General features: G+C 38.2%; 1 pseudogene; it reads left to right on the top strand.

Moving 5' to 3' along the window:
* Nucleotides 1–20,608: 20,608 nt before the first annotated feature.
* LOC100355601 (AP-1 complex subunit mu-2 pseudogene) lies at nt 20,609–22,036 on the top strand (annotated as a pseudogene).
* Nucleotides 22,037–25,985: the final 3,949 nt, after the last annotated feature.

Here is a 25,985-nt window from a genome sequence, read left to right as displayed (position 1 = left end):
AATTGCCAGTCGTCATAACAAATCATGGACACTTAGCTCAGACATCAACAAACTTCCTTCTACTGATAAGGTACATTTTATTAGTCCCCTCTATTGCCTCTCCCTAGTTACTAAGATGAAGACCACAAGAATTCTATGAAGTAGCATTTGCCTCAAGCAGTTGAAAATAAAAGGCCAGTGTATCTACTGGGCTGACAAGCCAGCATCAGCAAAAAAAATGCTCACAGAATTTGTTCACCGAAGGAGCAGAATACAGACCTCATGAATAAATTTTGAATACATTTTAAACAATGGGAAACTTAAACAAAAAAAATGGAATTTATTCTTCTGAATAATGATACAAGATTTTACATATATTTCCAATGTACACAAAATCTGATTTCTACTCTTGTAGTTTTTTTTTTTATTAATATTATTATTTATAGGCAGAGAGAGACAAAGAGAGCTCCAGCCACTGATTCACTCCCCAGAGCCCTGTAATGGACTGAACTGGGCCAAATCTGAGAGCCAGAAACTCAGTTGAGGTCTCCCACATGGATGGTAGGGACTCATGTACTTGGGTCGTCACCTGCTGCCTCTCAGGGTTGCATTGTTAGTTGATATTGGGATCTAGGGCCCAGGTTGCAAACAGGTACTCCAGTGTAAGGTATGACATCATAACCACATATTAACCACTAGTTCAAACGCCAGGCCCTGCTCTTTGATTTTATTTAAAAGTGTCAATTCCTATTTGGACAGTAAAACAAAACTGTTGGATCTCTTTGGATAGCTTACTTATCATTGTCCCATTGTTGAAATACTGAAATCAAAAGGCAAATTCAGGAAAATAGGAAAGAAATTTAACTACAGTTGATGGGAATGACCACATGGTTGTACCACCAAGTAGTGGGTGTGGGATTGGGTTCAGAGCTAAATGGAACCCCATTTTTCTTGCATTTTCCCTGTTTTCATTAAAAGCAGAGAATCATCAAAACAAACATAGGAAAAATATTTAGAAACGTACTTAAAGAGAAAGCAAGAGAAACAACCCAAGCATAACTTTTTTTCCCATAATTTTATTATTTCAGGTCTAAACATTCCATCAGGACTAATACAGATTCATGTATATCCCTCAATTGCATCTCCTTTCTCCCTTTATGTTTAACTTAAAGATTTTTTGAATAAGTTTCTGAAAACCAGTTTTTATGTGGACATGGCTTGTTCTAGAGAGAGAATAGAGCCAAAGTGTACATGCAGATATACATATATTGCTTATTTTCCTTAAGAGGACGTGGTCTTGTTTCCTGCTGCAGGACAGCCAGATAGCAAGATGCACATCTTTAATTTCAGAAAGAATCCGTCCTTAAAAGTGTGCATGCTGCTCAATGAAAGGGAGTCCGCTGCCCGCCCCACGCCCCTTCTTTCAAGTGGAAGAGAAAACTACAGAACCACTAGTGGAACGTGAAGCTTCGAGCAATCTTTAAGCCAGAAAAAAAAGGCTGCTTGAGAAGTGATTTATCCTGCAAGTTGCTGAATCTTTCCTGTGGCATAATTTATTACTGTGTTTAACAGGTTTCTCCAAGTTGCTGTTTTATCATTTACGTGAAACTGTAATGAAGAGGTTAATCATGGCTCACCAGGGGTTATGAAGTTGGAGTCTATTAATGATTTGAATGGAGTCCAGGTATTTCAAACCCTCCAGCATATTGACAGAAACCAGTTATTAACAAGGGCCATGCCCTACGTACTCAGGAGCGCATGGTAATTTCTACTCTGAGCAAATCTGGATTTGAAAGAGAATTTGGGAAAGTCAAAGGGTCACCTCTGCTAGCTGCATGAGTCAAACGTAACATTGTATAAGCTATTTTTTTTCAAATTGTCTGACAATTCTCAGTTAAGAGTGCTAGCTATGGAGTCAGAATGCTGAAATAGGAAACTGATCTTTTCAAGTTGTTACCTGAATGACTTTTGGCTGATTCTTTCATCTCAATATGTCTCAGTTCATTTTTTAATCATAAAATGAGGATCACTGACATACTTGGGGCTATTTTGAGCATAAAATAAGGTAATCCACGAGACAGGCTTAGCCAGGGACTTAATATATCAGCACTCGATGAGTGTCAGCAATCATTAGTGTTATTATCGTTAATATTATTATTATTATCAATTTCCTTCACAGTAGGGTGAAAATAAAAGACAATAACTTAAAATAAGAAACTGAACAGAAAAATTTGGAAAATTTTAAAAAATAATGGCATACACAAAATTCTACGTAAGAATTTGTTCACTACTGCAGTGCACCAATACTTTCACTAATCTCTAGGACTCTTCAGAAAACTTCCTCCCTTTCCATATGAATTTTACCTGCTGATGCAACTATCCCCCAGTTTGAATAAGGTTTCTTTCATTGTCGTGATTATTCACTGAGCTGAGTCTGAACGTCTTTGTGATGGTAACTAACACCATTCATTTTTCCAAAGAGTATTTTACTGTAGAAGGTAGGTCATAACAGTTGCCAAGAAGGTATAACAATAAATTGCTACATAAAACAATTATATCCTACTTTGCGGATTCCTTATAGTACCTATTTTTGCATGTTTTCTTTAGAATTCTTTAGAATTTATTAGAATGGAGCTAATACTTATTTGTATGTTAGTGTCACTGGAGGACATTAACTGGTACTAGCAAGAACTTGCAAAGCAAAAGTGTTTACCTTTGGGGGAGACTTGGCCTGGAACACTAAGGGGAGCTCACACTCTGCCTTTTTTCTCCCTTTCTTTCTCATCCCTTGAAATAACTAAAATTAAAAATAAGCAGCTTTGGGAAGTATCGTATAATAGAATCAAGCAGGGGCTGACTGTCTACATTCCAAAGTTGGGGAAGACTCTTCATGGTCTGATAGAGAAAAACTCTTATCAAAGTGCTCTCGAAATACTAAAGTGTACTTTTTATGTTGCCATATGTAAAGATTATATACGTAATGAAATTGTAAAGCCCTAGGGATTTTAAAGCTTTAATATTATACATTCTCAGTGCTCCTTGATGAAGTAGTCCTTTGTTTAGAATATCAATAATAACTAGTTTGCATATCTCTTATGCCAGTTACTAACTCATATGTACTAGAAAAGAATCTTTTTTTTAGATTTATTTTTCCCCAGAAACTTTTTATTCAAGGTATACAAACTTCATGTATTTCATAAATAAAACTTTAGGAACATAGTGGTAGTGATTCTTCCCACCGTACCCACCCTCCCATCTCCACTCCCACCTTTCTTCCTCCTCGCTCTCCCATCCCCATTCTTATTTTTTACTAAGATCTATTTTAAATTATCTTTATACACAGAAGATTAACTCTATACTAAGTAAAGTTCACAAATAGTATGAAAAAAAAAAAAAAAACCACATGCTCCCTAACAGTCTTTTTTATATTTCTTTTGATCTCTTCCATGACCCACTGTTCATTCAGCAGCATACTCTTGTCCCCATGTGCCTGCACATGTTCCAGAGGCTCTCAAGTTGTTGATCGCCAGGTTCATTCCATTGTGGTCAGAGAAGGTGCATGGTATGATCTCTATTCCTTTGAATTTACTGAGACTTGCTCTTCAGCCTGGCCTGTGGTCTATCCTAGAGAAAGTTCCATGCACTGGTGAGAAGAACGTGCACTCCACAACTGGAGGATGACAAGTTCTGAGGCTATCTATCAGGTTCACCTGGTCCACAATGTCAATTAGCTGCTCTTTCCTTGCTGATCCTCTGTCTGGTTGATCTGTCCATTACCAAAAGTGGGGTATTGAAGTCCTCCATTACTATTGTATTGGACTCTATGTCTCTCTTTAGATACAACTGCATTTGTTTAAAATAATTAGATGTGTATACATTTATTATAGTCACATGTTTCTGTTGAATTGATCCTATGATCATTGCATAGTGCCCTTATTTGTCTCTTAACAATTTTGTGTTAAAGTCTATTTTGTCTGATATCAGGATGGCTACCTCAGCTCTTTTTTGGTTTCTGTTCCCGTGGAATATATTTTTCCTTCCTTTCACTTTCAGTCTGCATGTATCTCTGTTCATGAGGTATGTTTCTTATAGGCAGCAAATAGATGGGTTTTGTTTTCTTTTCCATTCAACTAGTCTGTAGCTTTTTTTAAAAACTTTTATTTAATGAATATAAATTTTCAAAGTACAGCTTATGGATTACAATGGCTTCCCCCCCCCCATAACTTCCCTTCCACCCACAACCCTCCCCTTTCCCTCTCCCTCCCCACTTCCATTCACATCAAGATTCATTTTCAATTCTCTTTATATACAGAAGATCAGTTTAGCATATATTAAGTAAAGATTTCAACAGTTTGCACCCACATAGAAACACAAAGTGAAAAATACTGTTTGAGTACTAGTTATAGCATTAAATCACAATGTACAGCACATTAAGGACAGAGATCCTACATGAGGAGTAAGTGCACAGTGACTCCTGTTGTTGACTTCACAAATTGACACTCTTGTTTATGGCATCAGTAATCACCCTAGGCTCTTGTCATGAGTTGCCAAGGATACGGAAGCCTTTTGAGTTTACCAACTCTGATCATATTTAGACAAGGTCATAGTCAAAGTGGAAGTTCTCTCCTCGCTTCAGAGAAAGGTACCTCCTTCTTTGATGACCTAGAGAGTTGAGCTCAACCACATTCAAGGTGACCACTGATAAGCAAGACTTGGCCCTGCCATCCTTCCACAAATACCCCCCATTGTTTACATTGGACTTCCTTTGTACCTTTACTGGGAGATTTCCCACTTTCACCATCTTTCATAGTGATGATCGTATATCTGTGTTTCTGTGTGCAGCACATCCTTGAGCATCTCTTATAAGGCTGGGTGGGTGGTGACAAATTCTTTCAAATTCTGTTTGTTATGCAAGGTCTTTATTTCACCTTCCTTCATAAATAAGAGTTTTGCAGGGTATAGTATTCTGAGCTGATGATATTTTCTCTTAAGACTTGGAATATGTCTCACCATTTCTCTCCTAGCCTGGAGGGTTTCTGATGAGAAATCATCTGTGAGTCTAATTGGAGATTATCTGAAAGAAATCTGGTGTTTCTCTGATGCACATCCTAGAATCTTTTCTTTATGTTTTATGGTGGAGAGTTTGACCATGGTGTGTCATGGTGAAGATCCCTCTGGTCATTTCTATTAAGAGCTCTACACACTTCTTGCACTTGGATATCCCTTTTCCTCTCCAAATTAGGGAAGTCCACTGCAATTATTTCATGAAAAAAGGCCTTCCAATCCACTCTCTGCCCACGCCTCCAGGAACTCCCAAGACCTGTATGTTGGGTCCTTTGATAGTATCCCACAGATCTTCAATAGTGCCTTTCAGTTTTCTAATTTCTTCTTCCTTCTTTTGGCCTGACTGTAAAATTTCCAGAAATTTTTCTTCTAACTTGTATATTCTTACTTCTGCCTCATTGATTCTGTTGTTAAGCTTTTCCACTGCATTTTTTATTTGTTCTATTGAATTTTTCATTTCCAATATCTTGCTATGATTCTCTTTAAAAATCTAAATTTCATAAGAAAAATTGTCTTTCATCTCGTGTATGGATTTTGTTAGTTCATGGTTCTGATTCTGATTGCTTCTAAGTAATCCTGAGATCAATTTTTTGAATTTCTTTTCTATCATTTCTTCACTCTCTTCATTTTTACATTCTTGTATTGAAATGTTGTTGTGTTCCTTTGAGGAATCATGTTGCCTTCCTTATTCTTGTTTCTTGAATTGCTGTGTTTAGTTTTAGGCAGTTGTGTAGATACTTGTTTGTCCATTTTTTTTCCCCTTTGATGGCTTTTATCTTTGTACTATGCCTCAGGGGATTAGCAGAGTGTCTGCTTTTTCAGTGAATACCTGAGGCATGTGCTGGGTGTGGCCAGGGTGCTCTGAGGGGAGTGTCAAAGACGAATCTCAAATTAGGTGTGGTAAATCAATCAATCTCTCTCTCTCTCTCTCTCTCTCTCTCACCTCTTATCTCCATGTTTTGAAACTATTTTCTTCTGATTTGTTTCATTTGCACATAAATTACATCTCTATGGTGACTCATAGCATCCCTCAGTTTACATCAGGATCAAAATTAGGGATCCTTATCCACAGAGGATTTCTCCAATCAAATAAGTTAACAAAAATCAGTGTTTTATCTTGTTAGATATCATTATTTCATGTATTCATCTTGACCAAATATTATGTTTAATGCAATAGAATATACTTATGGGTTAGACCTGCCCAACTCAGGAATGGGAGATATAGAGTAGGCAAACTCCTACTTGCACCATATAAACTAAGTTAAAGGGCAAGAAGAATTATGTTGATGTCTAAATAATGTATAATGGGTTTTCACAGGCTGAAACAATAGTTGATATGTGTTTTACCTAATACAGAATTATATCTATTTTGCATGTGCACTTGTAGGTATCATCTCTCAGCTTTGACTCCTAAATAGACATCTTCATTCACACTCTGTATTTCAAAAAGCAAAGATAAATACAATATGTGCCAAGAAGTTTTTTAAGAACTTTATATATATATTAATGCATTAATATGCATAACAAATGCAGAAGTTACTTCTATTACCCTTATTTTACAGATAAGGACTCTGAGTCACCAGGGATTAGTAGTTTTTGCAAAGTCACATAGCAATAGAGACAGAGCCAGAAATCAAATACAGTCCGGCTACAGAATTCATCATCTTATCCATTTTATGAGGAACCACTTCCTGTATGTGGTATTCAATAAATGTGTGCTGAATGACTAAATACTTGCATGCATGGTAAATAGAACTTAAGCAGCAGAACAATTAAAGGAAATCAGATTGTGGATTTTCATCCTAAGATTGTATCCATTAGATCTTATTCCCTTTGGAATAATTCACTTCAATGTTCTTCTGAATTAGTTTTTTGTTGTTTCTTTGTTTTGTTTAGTTTTGTTTTTTACTGACTTAGGGTATGTTTTCATTGGCATGCATTTCATCTCTACCTCTGAGTCAAAAGTTTTCTTGTAACCAATGTTCCCTTTACTTATTCCATCCCATTTAGCTCAATATGCTCTTCTAAAAGCTGAAAGACCTAGGGGAGTCATAACTCAGGATGCTAACCTGTGAGATTCATTTTATAAAAAGATAAAAGCCCTATCAAGTTATTAAACGTGGGATTTAGTATTCTGTAAAGAATATATTTGCAATTAGAAAATTTTGCAACATTTAGGCCTTGTTATACAATAAAATGTTATATGTGAACTTGTGCATTTTGCTTTCTGTATAAACTTAGTCCTATGTATACTCTAGCTCAATAGGACAATTTCTATTTGGAATCAATGTTAGGTTTAGCCACAGAATAATTCATTTTAGATTGAGTCTAATTAAGTTTACATGCAATAATTGATGTTGTCTCTCCAGATTCACACATACATACTACTACCAACAACAACCACCCTCTAACCCACAGTTATCAAATATCAAATCTGCTTGAGTGGCTCAGAGGACACAAAGGCTCAGAAGATATATTCAGGAGTTGAGGAAATAGTCTTTCCCAAACCTATCAATCTAATTTAGTTTACAGGAGATAGAAGCAACTCTGAGTCCGTGAAAGGCAACATCACACTCAGGACTGCTTAAAGTTGCCTGTTGCCATAGGTCTGTAGTGTGGGTACCACTGAGCTCTGTCTTCTGCTCTGTTTTACACTCCAGCTCACTGCTATTACGTGCCCTGAGAGGCAGCAAGGGACAACTCAAGTGTTTAGGTCCTTGCCACCCATGAAGGATATCTGGATTGGTTTCCTACTCCTAGCTTCATCCTGGCCCATTCCTGGATGCTGAGGGCATTTGGGGACTGAACCAATGGACAGGAAATCTCTTTCTGTCTGTCTCTCAGAGCCTCTGCTTTCAAATAAACAACACTAAAATAAATTTTAAAAATTTAAATAAATAAAATATAACCATGACATGAAATATAATTTGCAGCAAGTGTATCTCTCAAGAAGGAAGGAAAAAACTAGAATTATAAGTTAATAAAATTAAAATAAAGTCAGACTTTAATAAAGTTAAAATTGTTACAGGTGTTCAATTGGTTTTGAATTGTTTAGTTATATGTATATTACATATGTATTAAGCATATATATATATATATGCATGTATTTTTTTAAATGTCAAAAATCCTGAGACAAGGCTTCCTAAAAGTCAAGTACAGAGATAAATCATAGATTAACTCCATAGCCCAGTGACAAGTCTTACAACAATTTTAAATGTTGCTGTTTTCAATTTCTAAAGACCAACCACTCATAAAAGTTTTTGTTACTTGCGATTAATATTCTGCCATAAATAATTTCTTAACCATTCCTGTCTGTTTTCACCCCCATTATATTTTCCTTTTATTTTATAGGCACAAGTTAAGAAGCAGTTTATATAGTCTTCTCATGTGTTAATCTTTTTCTCAGTGGACATCATTGTGAAGAGATGAACACATAGAAACCAGTTATCTGCTTCCTAGTCATTTCACATGTCAGTTCCATTCATCTTCCGGTGAGTAAGTCAGTGTGAAGCAGCAGAGACCTTCCAAAGAAAAACGAGCTAGTGTGGCCTCCCATTGTTTTCTATTGTATCCACTGCAATTATTCATTCATCTTCTGCACAATCTTTTCATATTAATAACTTGGAAAAAGTTAGTATGATTTTTACTAACAGAAATGTCAGTTATTCAGAGCAAATATTATTCAGAGTAAATATAAAGGAATGTGTGATAAGTTGCATTTAGAGAGGGAAAAATGTGCAATTAATGCTCACTTGTGGCTCCTGATTGGTTCTGTTTGAAAAGACAAAATTTGATTAATATGTATCTTAGCATTATTGGAAAATGATTTCTCATAGCAAAAAATTAAACAGCTAACATTAGGCAGCCAGAGAACATGTTGCATGAAAATCCTTCACAAAGGATCTTAATAAAAGACTGAGATAATTTACTGAGATAACTACAACTGAAACACACATAATAAAATGCAATAAGCAATATTTTAAATTAAATGATCATATATATGTATATAATATTTGAAATCACATTGCAAAGCAAATAAAGAAAAAAACAGGGAAGGCCATCAATACTAAGCCAACCCCTGATTACAGTGCATGGGCTTCCAGGTAACTCATAACGTAACTTGAAAACATGATTTGCATTCCCTGGGTGCCAGGGTCATCAAAAGGCCGGGGGTCTGCTCAGGCCACCCAGGGCCCAGGATATCTTGTGAGAAACCACAGGGTAAAACACAAGGTACCACAAAATGTGTATGTGTGGAGAAAACAGCAACACTGCTACAAATGTCTCCAGTGGAATGCCTGATAGGAATAAAATCAAATACATAAAAGGTAGAAAAAGATAAATGAAATTATAAAAGAAAATCAATAGATGCCTGAAAGATAGACCTTCTCGAGTGGTTTTTTAATATGCCAGTGTGCTAAGTGTTTTTCCTCATTATATCCTTTAGTCCTGCAAATAACTTACGCAAAGAGCCCAGCACAATTGCTGGCATATAGTAGGACTCTATAAACGAAGTCAAAGTCACCACCATTATTTTTATTAATCACACCTCTTGCCATTAACATTTTATTGGGAAATAAAAATGTTCAATAGAGAGGAAAGCATGTGTCTAAAATGGGAGGGAGTGAAGTATATTTGTTAAGTGCCTACAAAGTGTAAGGTTTTTTTTTTACATGCTTTAATCTATCAACTTAAAATAACTCTGGGAATTAGCTTTAGTATCCCAAAGTTACAGCTGAGAATGTTGAAAATGTCTTTTTTACCTTAAAATATTTTTCTGGAGACTAATTGGCTTAGTAACAATAGATATAATTGAAATAAAAAATGTATGATTGCATATACATATACACTCATGTACCACAAAATGAGATTTCAGTCAACAAAGAACTGCACACATACCGGTGGTGACAGTGAACTCATAAGGTTATATAAGATAATTAAATCATAATCATCTCTCTTTATATGAGTACAATCAATGGTGTGCTCACAATGATGAGATCATCTAACAGTACATTTTCCAGAGCCTATGCCTGTCATTAAGAGATGCATGATTGTGTGTGTATGTGTACAAGTATGTGGGTGTATAGACATATATGTTGGTATATATGTATACAAATATATAATCTCGGTGAAGCAAAAATAGTGAAACATCCTGACACTAAAATTTAGATTAAGAGGCCAATTCATGCCACATATTCAGGTAGAGGAGAGCTACCTATTGAGCTCTGTACTTCTTCACATTCATCACAAAGAAATAACAGCAATTTATAGACACCATTGTGTGTACATGAAACAAGCAAAACAGATAATAAATATATTCTTTTTTGTTCCTGATACTTTAACTACAGAGAAGTCAGAGCAAAAATTTCCTTGTCTCTCAAAAAATAATCCAACTGAATAAAAATAAAAGAAATGCAAAATCCATCTTGAGTGAAACAAGCAGGCATTTGTAACTCTGGAACAATGTAAAACTACAGAAAGGTTAGTAGATAAAAAGTAAAGCACTTAGCAGGGATGAGATTCAAGCTAAGCAAAAGACGAAAGGGAGCTCATTTATATATTATATTTTCAGGAGGATAAGAAAGGATATTGCACCATAAGGAAGAAAATCATATTAAAAGAAACAATACCTAAATAACACAAAGTACCTCCCGAACATTATATAATTATGTAGTATAGAAGTTTCAATATAATATTGTGACAGCCAAATTTCTCTCTCTCTATATATATATATATATATAGTATATATAATTATATATAACTATATAAGGAGAAATTTCTATATATATAATGTACATAAAAATTTGTATGATATATATAGAAAAGCCAGCATCGACTGGGAACATGAGAGCTTTATTTTTTAAAAAATTTACAGATAAATTAGAAAGGATAAGATAATTTGAGGAATGGTTCATGAGGTCCAGCAACCTGATTTCAGAACAAAGATGAAGAAAACACTCTAAATTTTCCAGACAATAAACAGGTCATCTACAAGAAGAGATACCGGAATTCCAGAATCTACATGAGAATTTTCAACAGTGGCTTATAAAGGAAAGCAAGGAGAAATTCCTTCAATATTTGAATGAAAAATAAAAGTTTCCTAGAAATCTGCATCATTCAGCAAATCTGTGAGTAGAATGATGATTTAAAAAAAATTCAAAGTCTTTCAAAAGGTGATGTCCATATACCTTTTCTTAGGAAATTACCAGAGGTTATGTTCCAGCAAAATTGAAATAATTAGGACAGAAGCTGTCTGAGTGGAGAACTAGAGAGGGTTCAAAATAAAAGGCTCTGGAGAGTGCAGGACTTGAGTGAGAGCAGGAAGGTAGGTAGTTCCTAGAGATATTTTTTTTTTCATCACAAATAAGCAATTCATTATTGTACAGGTTAGAACATGTGAAAAATTATGAAGATTGACAGTTCACAGACTCATTGTAAAGTATGATAAGACTTGGATGTTCAAATATCTGGGAAGTACTTAATGAACTCTTGAGGAAAAGAGTTAAGAAAGGATTATCATAATAACATCAATTTGTTTCCCTCATGAACAATATTTCTCTAATCACAATAGTGAAAGCACAAGTCTTTGAGAGTCTTTCTAGAAAGACACTTCCCTACAATAAAGGTAAGTATGTCTTATCCAGAATAAGTAGGTCCAGAAATGATTCAGATTTCAGACATTTTCAGATTTTGGAATATTTGCACGTTTCAAATAAGATATTTTGGGGATAGAACGCAAGTCTAAAGATGAAATTCTTTTATGCTTCATGTAGACCCTATTCACATATCCTGGAGATAATTTTACTGAATATTCCTAATAAGTTCATTTATGAAACAAAGTTTCATGTTGCCAATTTTCCACATATGGTATCATATGAGATCCTAAAGTTTTCGATTTTGAAGAATTCCAGATTTTCAGCCTGGGGATGGTCAACTTCTATTAAAACAATCATAGTCTCATAATTTGGCCTATGTATTACTATCAGTTGCATATTGAAAAGCAAGCTTTTCCTCTTTTGCATAACTTGTCAGCATAGAAGATGGTGTTGAAGACATCACTTCTCTCTACTTTATTATTATTAATATTATTAAGGTTAGCTTCTTTACACGAGAAACAAAATTTACAAAGTTTTGGGATGAGTGAAAACATTCTATTAAACTATTTTCTATTAAAAAAGAAAGACTTTAGCTGGTGCCGCGGCTCACTAGGCTAATCCTCCGCCTGCGGCACTGGTACTCCCGGTTCTAGTCCCCGTTGGGGCGCCGGATTCTGTTCCAGTTGCTCCTCTTCCAGGCCAGCTCTCTGCTGTGGCCCGGGAAGGCAGTGGAGGATGGCCCAAGTGCTTGGGCCCTGCACCCGCATGGGAGACCAGGAGAAGCACCTGGCTCCTGGCTTTGGATCGGCACAGCGTACTGTAGCGGCCATTTGGGGGGTGAACCAACGGAAGGAAGACCTTTCTCTCTATCTCTTTCTCACTGTCTAACTCTGCCTGTCAAAAAAAAAAAAAAAAAAAAAAAAAGAAAAGAAAAGAAAAAGAAAGAAAGAAAAGAAAAAAAAAAAAAAGACAGAAAGACTTTTCCCACCTAACATGGCAACAAGAATTCAGACACTTCTCTGTTTAAGACTCATTTCTCACTTTCCAGAATGCTGGCAAAAACAACACTGTACTTAGGCTGTTTAAACAACTTGTGACTTTTTTCTGAGTGTTTTTAAGACATTCCTATGAGCCTAGTATCTGGTATAGATGGGCTTTAAATTCTCAGATTCCTGCAGCTCTCTGGGTCACTGCTAAACTCTGGACATTGTGCCTCTTGACCACATGCTTTGAGAATGCTTCACAGAAACTCTTGCACAGTGGGAAACATTTGAGTTGGATGGTGCTCTGGTGTTGATTGTGCAAAAAAGAAACCATACAGGGCCCTGAAACAATTTGCTTTTATTCAAGTTACTTCTCTTTCTCAATTGTCCTAGATCCTGTACCCATAAAGATGCCAAAATATGGTATTAACTACAATTCAAGGAGATTCAAAAGGGAATCAACTTTTTTTAAAAAAGATTTATTTTTATTTATTTGAAAGTCAGAGTTACAGAGAGAGGTAGAGACAGAGAGAGAGGACTTCTATCCACTGGTTCACTCCCCAGAAGGCCGCAACGGCTGGAGCTGTGCCGATCCAAAGCCAGGAGCCAGGAGCTTCTTCCAGGTCTCCCACGTGGGTGAGGGGCCCAAGGACTTGGGCCATCTTCTACTGCTTTCCCAGGCCACAACAGAGAGCTGGATTGGAAATGGAGCAGCTGGGACTTGAACTGGCACCCATATGGGATGCCAAAACTTCTGGCCAGGGCTTTAACCCACTGCGCCACAGCACCGGCCCAGAGAATCAACTTTTCAAAACTATTTTGGCAATTATTTCCAAACAATGTCTGTTTCTATCTTTGCATTCTCTTCAATAGTTTAAATACATAATCAGGAGTTATAAAAAATGAGATTGTTTTAAACATATGGAAATAAAAGTTGTTAAATGGATTGTGAAGTTGTGGTGGTATTCTCTTAAAAATTTTGTGAAGTCATGTAAGAAGTTACTGCATCCAGGAAGACCTGTAGATTTATACCAACTACTCTACATGCCTGGGTATACGGCATCTTATCCATATATGACTCACTTTTTAGATTAGGTTGAAATTTTGATTTCAAAAATGCAAGATTCTTAGGGTTCTCATAGTATTTTTTTAAATGATATTTACTTCCACTTTAAGAAATGTTTCAAAGAATCTCTGTAGACAGAAGCAGAAGAAAAATTGTAAATTGCTACATCTACACAACTTGATTGTTTTTAAAGTATTGTCTTTTGTTGGACATTTTCCCCTTGTGTGTGTTGTTGGTTCAGGGGGAAGGTCAGAAGAAGCATTCCCAGCCCTGCAGGAGCCAGCATTGTGTCACAGAACCTACCTGCCCCTGGGGAGATGCATGTGCTCCTAACAAGCCACTTCAGAGAATTTAGGAAACTCAGCAATCGCACAACCTAACTTGTCAAAGTAAAGTGTTGATACCAAAGTTAACTGAGCCACATTGTTGTGCATTCTGTGAAACCATTGCTTGCAGTGTTGGCGTCCCCATATGAGCATCAGTTTGAGTCCAAGCTGTTCCACTTCCCATCCAGCTCCCTGCCGATGCGCCTGGGAAAGCAGTACCTGGGCCAAGTACCTGGGACCCTGCCACCCACGTGGGAGACCTGGATAGAATCCAGGCTCCTGGTTTCGGCCTGGCCCAGTCCTCCCCTTTGTGGCCATTTGGTGAGTGAACCAGCAGGTGGAAGATTCTCTCTCTCTCTCTCTCTGCCTTACAAAAAAAAAAAAAAAAAAAAAAAAGAATATTTTTAAAAAAGAAACAAAAGTTAACTTAGTGTCAGTTAAATGTCTACATTTATCATTAAAATGAATGAAAACCTACAGCACCCTGCAGGCTGACAGAAGTCTTAATGGTCATTAGAGATATTTAAAATCTTTCAGATACATTTTGAAGTCTTCAAGTCTCTAATTATGAAGTTTTCCATCTCTGGAATGAGTTCTGTCTCTTCTTTGTAATTGTTAGACTCTAGGCATAAACTAACATTTAGCAATGGCCCCTGAAGAAAAATGTCTTTATTATCCTAAAAATCTTCCTTCACACCAAAACACACACCCCTGAAAAAACTAAAGTAATCTCTTTACATAGGAAGATTTGTCATCTTAGCTTCTTTGTGGAAACGTGAGGTGTCTGACCACATTTTGTATGACAATTTGGTGAGACAATATTGTTGGACACTTGGAATTTATATTTTTCTATTTTTTCTTCACACAAACTAAGACTTAAAATGGCATCTGAACCCTGGGATTATCTTTAAAATATTAGTCTGTGACAAAGTCTTTCCTGCAGACAGATTCTGCATTACTCACAAAAGGTCTCACATTGACATATGGTTCTCTGCATGAGTTCAACTGCTGGCTTACTCCCAACATGCTAGCTTTACTGCCAGCTAGAATCAATATCATTTTGTAATAGGGGCACAGCCATCATTCTTTTGTAGAAACAGACATTAGTCTCTTGCCTCCTAAATCACCCAAGGTCTGTCCCACACGTTAAGATACTTAATCACACAATAGCTTGCATTCCGATTCATGTTTGTATATTTGTTCTCCCAGAGGAATTCACTGAGGTCAAGATCTGTGTTTTATATATTTTCAAATTTATCATAGTTTCCAGTAGCCGGACACATTGTTAGGTAGTCATGAAATATTGAATAGAAAATTTTATATTGGTACTGTTCCTATAATTTAACAGAAAACTCTATTATAAAGTATGAACATTAAAGGGCAGACATTGTAATGTAGCAGGTAAATTCGTTTCTTGGGAAACACAAATCCCATGTCTGAATGCCTGGGTTCGAGTCCTGCCTCCACTTTCGATCCAGCTTCTTTCTAACGTGTGCCTTGGGAGACAGCAGCAGATGATGCCTCAAGCACTTGGGTCTCTGTCAATAATGTGAGACCCAGACGGAGTTTCAGGCTCCTGACTCCGGGCTTATCCAGCACTGACTATTGCAGGCATTTCGGGAGTGAACCAGCAAATCAAATTTCTCTGCCTCCCTCTCCTTTTCCCTCTCCCTCTCCCTCTCTTATCCATCTCTTATCTATCTCTGTCTTTCAAATAAATAAACATAACTTTTGAATACATGAATATTTATAGGTTTCACAACCCTCATCAAAGTAGTAATTCTTAGGAAAACCGAAGAAGGAGAAAGTAATAGCATTCCCAAGAGTAGAGTAATGGCATCTCAATGAAAAATGGTCGAAAAATGTCAGTGTTAGCATAGGATGCTGAGAAACAGGTTATAAAAATAGATAGTTCCCAGCCGGCGCTGCGGCTCACTAGGCTAATCCTCCACCTGAGGCGCCAGCACCCCAGGTTCTAGTCCCGGTTGGGGCACCAGATTATGTCCCAGCTGCTCCTCTTCCAGTCCAGCTTTCTGCTGTGGCCCGGGAAGGCAGTGGAGGATGGCCCAAGTCCTTGGGTCCTGCATCCACATGGGAGACCAGGAGGAAGCACCTGGTTCTTGGCTTCAGATCAGCGCAGAGCACCGGCTGCAGCAGCCACTTTGGGGTGAACCAATGGAAAAAGGAAGGAAGACCTTTCTCTCTGTCTCTCTCTCTGCTAATCACTGTCTAAATCTGCCTCTCAAAAAAAAAAAAAAAATAGATAGTTCCCAGCACATCTAACTGATTCTCTATCTAATAGAATTATTAGATTAACATATAAGGGGTCCCCTATATGTAAATTGAACTTTACAAAAGATGATAGACTATAAATAACTCATGGCCCTAATGAAGCAGAATTTATTACCTAAAGTATAGTCCATAGAGTACTCAAAACAAAATGAAATGAAAAATGTAGCACAAGAGATAAATTCATTCTTGGCAATTAGAAATTATTATATTCCACTATTTAGTAAGCAATAGTGTTCTCATTCAATATATAAAATGAGAATATTCATAAGATTCCAACTAAAATATCCTCTGGATACGTTACCACCTATATCCTGGAAGTGCTGTAGTCAAGATTCTGCCGGCAGAGTGGGGAAAAGAGCAGTCCGTATGTTGAGGTTTAGTCTGGGGATTTTGTTTACAGCCATCCTGGAAGTTCTCTGGACCTCTCTTCTACTTCTCACATCCCAATTTTCTCCTCTATTCTGCTGGAATATGCACTCATATTGCTTCCTCAAGGGATGAAACGTTTTTACGTATTTTTTGGAAATAAAAAAGCTTTTGGAAGCGTTTAAGATTTTCACTTTATTCACTACTTACATGTTCTGACATTTTACATTGTGTCTGCTCACGTTCTTTGTTCCCATTGTACTCACCAGTATGTCTGAATTTTTCATGATTTTGACCTTGGGACATTTTCTTAAATGATTTCTTTGATAGTTTTCTCCATTTTATTTTATCCTTCCTTTCTCTTTGGAAATTATTTTACTTTGATCTTGAAATACCTTCCTCTCCTATTTTGCATCTTCTTTTTATTTTTCTTTCTGATTGGTTTTTGCCTGTCTGTTTTTAAGGTTAATATATTCTAACTTCCACAAATATAATGATTTTTAAACTTGCATAATTTTTACCTTATTCTTTGATTCTTTTTTATAGTTGCTTTTTTCAGTTTACATTTTGCAACATTTTCTTTTATCCTTCTGAGCATAGTAACTTTTTTTTAATCATTGAGTTTTCTCCATGCTTCCCTTGAATTATCTCTTTTTTTATTCTAATTCACTTTGGACACTGCCTTTCACAATAGAGACTCTCTTGGATGATCATGGATTTCTGTTCCTATTTAAGAGTAAAACATGAAAAACCTCCCTGGAACTTTTGTGAGCTTTGAGAGGGGAATCAAAGACCTAACCCTGCGTTTTAGTAAAGTCACATCACAGTGCTGCTGTGCATATATCAAAGTTTTGGGTTTGCCTATTTTCTCCAAAGCCGAATCTTACACTCTCATCTCTGTGCTGGTGCCAGAATCCAGTGAAGCAAGTGGAGAGGGGGAGAGGGGCACTTGCCATTCAGCATCCAGACTTCCACTTAATCCTGTTGACTTCCTTATGGCAACTCAGCACTGTCTTCAACTCAGCCTGGAACTTGGAAGCGGATTTTTTTGGTGTTACTCTTTAGGGAGTAAAATACCATCTCCAACAGGGTAGAGAGGCCTTCTTCCTTCCCTATAACCCATCTCCTGTGTAACAGCGTGGTCTTTACACAACCAGAAACTCTGACAGAATCAAAGCACGCTGTATGCACTTGCTTGTGTGTTTAGTCATTTATCTACCCACTTGTCTATTTTCATCTCCCATAGCCACCTCACATTTTGTGCAATGAAACTAGCCCAGCCCTGAGAGGAAACTTGTCAGATGCTCTACATACTGAAATTGCCTTCAGGCTCACAAATTCCTTTAACTCACAGACACTGACTGTAAGGCTGCCACAAAACACAGCAAACACCAGAGTTAGAGGAGAGGTTTGCTGTTGGGTAGGGGAAGTCCAACAGGCTGGAGGGAAAGGGTGAGAGAGTAAAAGAGCACATTTTCCCAGAACAGGTCCTGTTAAACCTTTGCCAGGTCGAGCAGGAAAGTAGGAGCAGCAAATCCCATTAGGGTAGGGGTGGAGCTGACACTGGTGGTTGGGCAATGGGGCTTAGGACTGAAGTCCACTATGCAAGGTGGCGATGGGGGCCATGGCCCAAGATGGGTCCGGGGCATAGATGGCACAACAGATAAGACTGTGCCATTTTACTAACACTGACTCAATTTGCAAATGATTAAAATGCTCAATCTTGAGCAATCTTCAGGCTTTACAGGGGAAGCGAGCAGGGACTCTTCTCCCCTCTCCAACTTTGGGATTTCAGTAAACTCTTAGTCCAGGCATGGGCCTGTGGTCAGTTTTCTTAGATCCACCCCCAGAATTTCCATCCTTTCTCTCTCCCATTGATGTAAGATTGCCTCCCCTGTTGTGCTAAAGATTAGAACAAAACACACATTGTCATAACAGATGCCATTATTATCTGACTTGAAATATGGAAGAAAACAGTTGTTTATGACTTACTCTCTCCTGGATACCAAGTGCAAGTTTCTAGGAAATTCCCATGTTTTGGGAAATTCTACTACCATTTCTTGACATCAGAAATGTGCTTTTCCCTTTAACTAGCAGTAAATACCTCCCCCCTCAAACTCTGGCTTTCCAGATATTCTACCCTACAGGGATGCAACTTGTAGAATTCATTGGCCCGATTCAACACCTCTTGAACTAGGATTAAAGAACTCCCAGATAGCTTTCTCACTTTGTCCTATCAAATCCGCCAGTGCTTAGTAACCTATATTCCACTGCCTTCCTGAAGTATGAAATCCAGCACCTATCATTTCTGTTTTTCCAACATAGGAAACATACTTCCATGTCTATAAATGTTCCCAAGAAATCCTCTCACACTTGGCTTGAAACACAGAGAAAACAATAACAACATGCAAAATTCTGTCCAAAGAACCCAGTTTATGAAACTTCATTGATTCCCCACTCTCGAAGCATTTTTGTATTCCACAGAGAAGTGGTGGGGTGAAGACAGGGAGTCATTTCCTCCCTGTTTCTGTTTAAATAATGCCATCAGAGTTCAAATACTGCAACTTTTCCCTACAGCTTCACATCTATCATATCTCTGTGTCTCTGTAGAAACGGAGCTGTAAAACTCTTACATAAACTCTTCAGTCTCACAGTCAAAGATACTTGGTGCATAGGTCTAAGTAAATGCATGATCTGATATATGAACATTTATCACTCCCTTCTGCTGGTTCCCCTGTCCTACTAGTTAATTAGATTTAAAAATGGGAAAATTAACAAATGGACGGCTGGATGGATGGTTGAATGGATTATAATAATAGATCCCTGCTGGCAGCTTGCTGGTACTCTTGAGACTTATTTCCTTTACTGTGTTACAAGAATTGGGCTGGATTTGCCAGTTAAGTGTTCTAACAAATCCTAGGTAATGACTGTTCTTTCTCCCCACAAAGTTTACCTCCCTCTGTCCTAAATTGATCAAATCACATAAAAAAAAAAAAAAAACTAGTAATGTACTTCCTGTTGAAGCATATTTAAGGCCATTAAGGAAAAAAAATCTAATCGTTAAAATGTCAGGTGCTATTCCAAATAAAAAAAATAAACCTAGTTATCAGGGGTTCTAGGGCTCACTAATGACCTCTCCTTTGTTCCTTTCTGATTCCACAAAAGGCAAATTTAATGATGAAACTTAATATCTGAGAATTCAAGGTGTCTGATTTTCCCCCACACTGTTTCCTTTCTGGAAAAAAGTATGCTTTATAAATTCTCACTTCAATGATAATTTATTAAATATTCATCATGTTAGAAATACTGTCACAGACCCTTGATATATAAAGATAAGAGACAAAACAGTACACGAAATGCCTTTATAATGGCATGAATAGGGTAAGTTGAGAGTATTAAAAATAAGCCAGTGAAAGAAATAAGGCAGTTTTCACACATATTTTAATCCAAAATTGAGATTGAAAGGAATTCCAGCAAGGATTTGGAAAGATCAGAAAAGGAGAAAGGACATTGTTGGTTAGAAAACAGCATGAGTCGATTCATAGACATTGAAATTAAAAGCAGTTATCTCTTTAGAATGAAACCATTAAAGAAGAGAGGATATTGGGGATAGTAATCCTAAAAGTGACCGAATGAAAGTTTAAGGTGGGGTTTTGTAAGAACTGTATAAAAGAGGCTACATTTCTCTTGCTAGTGGCCCAGAGATGATAGAAGTTTTAAGAGAGAAAACACTAATATAGGAAAATTTTTCTTCTAAAAAGTAACTCTGAAAAAATAAGAATGATTACTGAATATTGGAAGTAACCAATGCCTAGAAAAACTGTCACATCATCCACTCATAAAATACCTACTGAACACCATTGATGATGCTTTAGAACTTTTGCTGGGGCTCTATCCTATTGAATCTGTCACAAATTGAAAGTGTCATGGTCGAAAATGCATTGTTTGCCTCCCCACCTCCTGGGTCTGTCACCTGCCATCTTGTCTACCTTGGGAGTCTTCATTCTCAATGTCAAGGACAAGTGCCTGATCAGCTGCAACTACAAGGGTGCCATGGCCACGAGCGAGACTGACACTCCATGCTCCCTGCTCATGCAGCACGAGGAGGAGGGCACCCTAACCCTGCTGCTGAGCTGCAGCTGGGCCCACTTCCTGTGGATCAAGCACAGCAACCTCTGCTTGGTGGCCATTCATGTTGCAAAGCACTAATGCCTCCCTGGTATATTCCTCTGGTGGAGATCTGCTGCAAGTACTTCAAGGAGCTGGAGGAGGAGAGCATCCATGATAGCTATGAGCTATTGGATGAACTCATGGACTTCAGCTTTCCCCAGACCACTGACAGCAAGATCCTGTAGGAGTGTATAATGCAACAGGACAACAAGCTGGAGACCAGCAAGTCGCTGGTGCTGCCCACTGTCACCAATGCTGTGTCTTAATGCTCTGAGGGCAACAAGGACAAGAAAAAGAGGTCTTCATCGACATCATTGAGTCTGTCAACCTGTTGGTCAATGCCAATGGCAGCCTGATGCTCAGCAAGATTGTGGGTACAGTCAAGCTCAAGGTGTTTCTGTCAGGCATGCTGGAGCTGCAGCCCAGTCTCAATGACCAACTGCTGTTCGAGCTCACTGGCCTTTCAGGAAGCAAAAACAAGTCTGTGGAACTGGAGGACATGAAGTTCCACCAGTGTACACAGCTCTCTCACTTAGACAGTGACTGCAACCATCTCCTTCTCCTCTCTGGATGGTCACTTTGAGCTCATGCCCTACCGTTTTCACAGCCAGGTCAAACCTCTGATCTGGATCAAGTCTGTCATTGAGAAGTTTTCTCAGAGCCATATGGAGATCATGGTCAAGGCCAAGGGCCAGTTTAAGAAGCAGTTGGTAGCCAACAGTATGGAGAGCTCTGTGCCCGCTCCAGCGATGCAGACCCTCCATGCTTCAAGATCAACATGGGCAGTGCCAAGTCTGCTCCAAAGAAGAATGTGATCATTTAGAGCATCAAGTCCTTCCCAGGGGGCAAGCCGTACCTGATGTCAGCCCACTTCAACCTCCCCAGCATGGAGGAGGAATTGGAGTGCTGGCCCCCACTGAGGTCAGGTCTCAGATCCCTCACTTCACTGTCTCGGATGCAGGTCCAGTACATGAAGATCACTGAGAAGAGTGGGCACCAGGCCCTGCTCTGCGTCTGCTACATCACCCAGAACGGTAAGCAGCAACTTCCTACCTGCTAGGAGGGAGATGTTGAGTCTTCAATGTGTGGAGCCTCTCCCAGGCCCCTGGCTGGCGTGGGCTGGGTGTGGGTGGGGAGATGGTCCCACTCCCTGACTCCTTTGCTCTTGGGGCTGCTCCACCTTCCACCCTGATTTTGGAGGAATAGAAGAGGGGCCCAGAGTTCCTCTCAGGAATGCCTTCTTGCACTGACCCGCCTTAGCAGGTGTCAGGAAACCTCCTCCTTTACAGCTACTGATCCCTGAGACTCTGCTGCTCCCCTTCCCTGCTTTAGGGTGTCATTAAAACAGTGCATCTTAAACAGTGCATTTAATACAACCTAGCTGATTGAACAATGTAGCTGAGCCTAGCCTATCTCTGCATGCTCAGACCGCTTATCTTAGGCTACACTTATATTTGTCTAAGCAGAGTATAGTACTACATATTGTTAGCCTGGGAAAAGATCAAAATTCAAAACTGGAAGCATGGTTTCTAGTGAATGCATATCATGTTCACACCATGGTAAAGTAAAAAAAAAAAAATCTTAAATGAACCATCATGTGTTGGGGACCATCTGTTTATTCCAGGCCCTAGAATAGGAGCTACAGATAGAGGAGTAAATGAGGCAGACAGTCCTTGCCCTTGGGAAATTTATAAGTTCTAATCAGAGAGCGAGGTCCTGGAGAGTGATTAGGGGAGAAAGTCAGGATGTTATAATACAAACAACTTCAGTACAGGTGATAGGAAGAAGTGTTGCTTTAGGTTATGCAGCCAAGGAAAATGTTTCTCAGAATACAAACAATGGAAATACAAACAACCTGGAAAACTTCTCATTTTAAAAATTCCCGGACCCCAGTTCCTTAAGCAATGAATCAGAATTTCTGAAAGTAGTATCTGGGACACTGCAGATTTTAACTAGCTCTCCAAGATGATTCTTAACCACACTAAAGTTCAAAAACCTTGGGCTTTAGGAGACTAACTAGAGAAATATTGTGCAGGTGAAGGAATATCTGAACAATAAGAAAGGAAGCACTCCAGGAGATTTCAAAGACACCAAGGAGATTCAAAAACTCTTGGAAAATGATTTAAAACTTTATTTGGGTACAAAAACTGAAATTCCCCCCTGCATTATTTTTTCCTAACACAATTTCTACAAAGTTTTGGAACATCCCTTGTATTTAGAGAGTAAGATTAAAAAGAGGAAAATAAAGTCCAACTTATTGATCTTATTGTATGTAATTGATTGACAAATAATTTAATGGGAATGATGAGCAAATTTGTGCTGAGGTTTTAAACAATTTATAGTACTTTGATATATTAATCCCTTTGCTTGCAAAACATTTCACATTCTAACTGAATGTGATTTATTAAGGAGTAAATCTGTAAATGTAGAAATTCAGGCTCCTGACAGGTGGAAAAAAAGATATTTCAGGCTGGCACAAACAATTATGATGAAAGTGAAGTATAATGCAAAAGCACACAGATGATGGAGCAGGCAGACAATTTAATTCCAGGGGGAAAATACAACTGCCATACTTCAGTTTAAATGCTGCTCTAGCAGCATGGATAATTTTTTATACTAAATATTTGAGTTCTCCTGGGAATTAATGTAATTGCAAATGTTGAAGGAAAATTTATGATCAACACAGGCCCCTAGCAGAGTCCTCATTAATCCCTAACATTGAGTTTTCAAATTCAAAACCACCAAGAGTCTGAATATATGGCCTTATGGTGATGGTATAGGTTTTTCTTTTTTTTTATTTTTGCAGTGGTTATGAAAGATTCCATTAGAGAGAAAACACTGAAAATGTTTGCTTTAGTGTACCCCATGGTACATCAGGGGAGTGCTAACAAAAACCAATTTTATCTCTGGGCTGTTTATATGTCCAGGATCAAAACTGCATATATTTAAATGCATATTAATGTGGTAGAGTATAATGATACTGCAGTCTGTTATGACACTACATGGTTTACTATATTAATGAATTTTCAAAATCAGTTTATGGTTATTATGCCATTTGGGTATGAGAAAACTGAAACTCAGAGAGTTTACATAACTAGCTCCGCCACACAGACATTAGTAGCAACAGGGCTCAGAGCCCAGAATATCAGCACAGGATTTCGACAAAATGTCCTGTGATCTTTCAACATGAAGCCCCATATTTTAGGTAACAGAAGGAAGAAGAACTATGCCTTGGAATCCCTTTCACATTTGTTTCTCCCTGTCTTTTCCTTCATCCTTTTTGCTGTCCTCTTTCCTTTTAATTCCTGATCTGCCCTCCCATGTATTTATTAGACCAGTGTTGCACCTTATCTTGGACCCAGCCAATAAGAAACTGTTCAGGTTTCCATTTCTTTGGTAACATTCTGGAACCTGAACTTCTTTCTTAATTTCCTTTTTTTTTTTTTCTTTTGACCCACTCTTGGAAGGTCCAGTTCTTGGCAAGGTGTAGCCCTTGATCAGTGACCTTGAAGATTTATACCCACCAGAATTCAAATGCTCATTATCAGCTGAGGTTCTTCTCTCTCTAGCCTTTAGGTTCACCTCAGAGTACAGGAAGGGTCAGCCTTGAGCACAAACAGATGCTAAATAGTGACAGTATCCTGCCTGGCAGTTTTTGCTTGTTCTCATATTCTCACTCTCTATTCTTTGTTTTGATTGGAGATCACAAATGACATCAATAGCTAAATTCTGCATTAGCCTGATGTATTTTGTTCTCTTCCTTTTATTCCTCCTCCTTTCTCCTCTTCTTTTTTTCTTCTTTTTCTTCATCCTCTTCTTCCCTGATAGGGCCATGTGTGCAATCTGCACATTGCTACAACTCTGCCCCTCTCCATCCTTACATAAGACCAGCTTCACTTACAGACTTGATCCTCCTAGGTTCTGAAACTCCTCACCTATTTCCAAATTGCTCACTTCATTTCCTGAAATAATTTGTCCTCGCTTCTCTACCTTATGTTGACATGATCTCCTCAGGGACAGGAATTACACATTTCGATGCCTAACACTCAGCCTTAACTCTGTGAACCTTAGCTTATTGTACTTCTTTAGATACAAATTGTACATCTCCTCAAATTCAACTGCCAGTGTGTAATATATGATTCATTTAATTTTAAAAAGTTGTCAACTATTACACCACATGAATGATTATTGATTATGGATGGTGGTTTGTGGTATTTCTTTAATATTTTAAAATATTTATCAAAGAAAAAAACAAAAATTTTTGTAATTCTTACTTCACCAACTCCCTTACAATTGAACACTGATGCTGCTGTTCACTGAGTGCCACTAGATATATTCTTTATTTTTCTACAATGACAAGACATAACTTACTCGTATTACTGCAGTGAATTATAGCCTAACATACTTCTTTCTGAAGACAATGTACTCTAATGCCATTCCAGGGAACAATGCTTTGATCAGTGGAATTAGGTTTCATGTTGGTGTATCAGACACCAACTCTCTAGCTCAGTCCGAAGTAGGTCATGTGCAGAGAATCAATATCTGAGTCACATCTGTTCAAGATCAAGCATAAGAAGCACAAGTGTGGCATTGCTGCTCCAAGACTCTGATTTGTTTTCCCTGCTCTGGACCGTGACATGTAAGAACGACCTCTCTGAGCCTTCTCTACGGCCAAAAGACTTCACTTCTTATGCTACACTCATTTATCTCCTGCTCACTCATTGTGTCCTGCTTCAGAGTAGCCTTCTCAGTCAGATCTGTCCTCAATCTCCAGTTTAGGTCAGGCAGCTTCCATTACCTGCTCCTTTTCCGCTTCTAATTAGTTGTCCAACGTCCGTCTTCTCACCAGGTAGTCAGCTACATGGAGATGGGGGACCAATCCTTCTTATTAATTGCAGCATTGTCAGGTCTAGGCCACCGCCAACCATAGAATATGCATCAAGCGTATGTTCAAAGAAAGATGGAAAGAAACAATACTTAAAGGGGTGCTCAAGGGAAGAGCAGGCAAAACAACAGGCATGAGTGGGGCTGAGGGGCAGTGGTCCAAACAATTACAACTCTCCAGAGTGTCTGTGCACCTACCTGTATTCTTGAGCTTTTAGCCTCCCATTTCTCACCAGTGTGTGTATTTAATGTCCTCACC

Source organism: Oryctolagus cuniculus, chromosome 2 (assembly GCF_964237555.1).
Source record: "Oryctolagus cuniculus chromosome 2, mOryCun1.1, whole genome shotgun sequence".
Taxonomy (NCBI): domain Eukaryota; kingdom Metazoa; phylum Chordata; class Mammalia; order Lagomorpha; family Leporidae; genus Oryctolagus; species Oryctolagus cuniculus.
This window is presented reverse-complemented; position numbering and strand designations above follow the sequence as displayed.